The following is a 2,500-nucleotide window of genomic DNA, read 5'->3' as shown; positions in this document are numbered from 1 at the left end:
CGAACCCCTTTGCCCTGCCCCTAAATAAAACCCTAAATTAAATCCTTTTGTATACGGTTTCATACTCGAGGCGCTACAGTGCTGCGATGGATGAGCCCGGTATGGGCACTGTGGCATGAGACGGTCTGTGTACTGAAGTGTGCAGAAGCACCAGAGTGGGATGAGACCGAACCAAAGAGATGAGACTTCAGCACCTTCAGAGGCGTTATAATAGAAAACCAGAGCAACACCGAGGGCACATCACCAGCCTGTCCCACACACACTTCAAGAGACCGCGAGAACAGAGACCAGAGCGGGCCATGTCTGATAAACACGTCCGCACCGACACAGCTGGATACCTGGCTCCTAGCCAGAGGTCACGGCACAACTGGAGCCCCTCAACCTGGGCTGTAATGCAGAGGCCGCTTTGCATTACGCCAACGCCAGCGGGTGAATGAGTGAGTGGATGTGTGTGAACGTATGTGAATGTAATGAATTAATGAATGGTAATGGTTTAACTCCTATGCCACACTAGTACACGTTTAAGAAGCCAAGACGAAAAAAGGTGAGGTTGAGGTTGCATTTCCAACATAGGGGGAACGTAATGATCTTTATGTTGGAATAACTGGATTCTTTTGCTATTTTTACACGTCAGGTTTTTTATAACGTATGAGCTGGAGGCCCCCAATATAAATCTTTAAACTGGGCAATGACAGTTAACGTGCAACAAAAACCTGGAGGAACAGAGAGAACCTCTCAGGAGGAACTCCGTTGGATTTTACACCGAGATAAAAGTCTGGAAAGAGAAACACTGCATATCTGTGAATTAACTCGAAGGTTTTGAAGAGGCTTTTCTAATGTGAAGCACAAAGAGAAACCAAGACATTTTCTGTTTTAAGAATAAACAAGGTTGTTTATCAAAAACATATTTTTGAGACGTGATGGATCAAACCAGCCCCGAACAATTAAAAAATATCGCAGTTTCAAACACGTCATACCGAAACACATTTCTGTCTGCTTTTCTGTAAGCCACAATGTGGCTAAATTTAAATATTTCAGCCAAAAAGTGTGAGCTTAATTTTCTCAAAGTTTATAGAAAGGCTTCAGAACTAGAACAAAGGCTCCGCTGCCTTTGAGCTCATACGGGGGGGGAAAAAGAACATAAAATATGTCAGTTAAACTGACCAGAATTCTATCAAATAAAGTCATAAAAGTGATGTACGCCCGGGCCTGAGGCGATCATTCACTTGTTCTGTTTGCTTTATGCGGCCATTGCTGACCACCAATGCCACCACACCTAGGAAACATAAACTCTCACTTACTCATGAGAACATTTATTTATTTTAAATTGTTGAACGCCAATTATAAAATGTGTTTGGTTAACAACAGCTGAAATCCAATGGGGGCCGTTTCTATTATATGCCGAATGTTGACAGGATCTAAAAGTGTGTGGGATGGTCGGTTGGTAGGGATGGTTGAATCCCAGCAAAGATATTCTGGGTGTAAACCCTAATGTCTACCTGTGGGCATCCTTGAGCAAGAAGCCCTGAAAACTACCTGCTTTTTAATTACATGATCGAAACACATTCACTCAAAGTCTTGTTTTGGATAAGTACACTCAATTATTAAATAGGGATAGTTGTGCAAAAATAATGTGACCTGAAATAATGTATCTTTATAATGTGTCAAATTATACCATCAGGCAACTGTGAAGATAGTTGCCTGATAGTACAATACTCATTTTGGATTGAGATGTGACAGTCGGACAGGGTTTGAGAGAGAGAGAGAGAGAGAGAGAGAGAGAGAGAGAGAGAGAGAGAGAGAGAGAGAGAGAAGGAGCGAGAGAGAAGGAGAGAGAGAGAGAAGGAGAGAGAGAGAGAGAGAGAGAGAGAGAGAGAGAGAGAGAGAGAGAGAGAGAGAGAGAGAGAGAGAAGGAGCGAGAGAGAAGGAGAGAGAGAGAGAAGGAGAGAGAGAGAGAGGGAGAGAGAGAGAGAACCATCTGGTGTGCATGGGCCAGCGAGATGGAGAGTGTAGCTAGCAAAGCGGGGGGAGGGTGGGTTTGAGAGAAAGAGAGGAGAGGGGGTGTGAGCAGGGGGTGTCTCTATTGACGTGGAGAGGGGCAGGGTATTATGAGATGGTCTAAATACTGAAGGGCTGCGTTTTGATATGTGGCTCCCCCGGGTAAAGCAATATCAGAACCCCCCCCCCCCCCACACACACACATCACCACTCCATCAAGCCCAGCACCACGCTGTACATAACACAAATGCCACTGCTGGAAATCATAATAATTTAACAAGCCTAGCGGCAGATTGTATAAAAGCTTTGTCAGCTTGTAAAGATACAGGGAGAGAAGAGAGTCAAATACGACGAGAGAACGAGAAAAAAGAGAAGAAAATAAAAAAATGGACAAAAATGTAAATCAAGAAAAAAGAGAGGGATAAAAGATGGAGAACGCGACAAAGGAGGTATGGAAAACAGATGGAGCGAAAATTAAAATTTAGAAGTGGTATTAATGATA

The 2,500-nt window shown here is 43.6% G+C and overlaps 1 protein-coding gene across 1 annotated transcript in view; it reads right to left on the bottom strand.

Annotated features, from left to right (window-relative positions):
* hpse2 (heparanase 2) overlaps nt 1-2,500 on the bottom strand; it is a 27,106-nt gene that overhangs the window by 13,671 nt on the left and 10,935 nt on the right. The gene's annotated exons all lie outside the window — the stretch shown is intronic.

This window comes from Gadus macrocephalus, chromosome 15 (assembly GCF_031168955.1).
Source record: "Gadus macrocephalus chromosome 15, ASM3116895v1".
In the NCBI taxonomy this organism is placed as follows: Eukaryota; Metazoa; Chordata; class Actinopteri; order Gadiformes; family Gadidae; genus Gadus; species Gadus macrocephalus.
The sequence above is the reverse complement of the archived record's forward strand: the minus strand, read 5'-3'. Positions and strand labels throughout refer to the sequence as shown.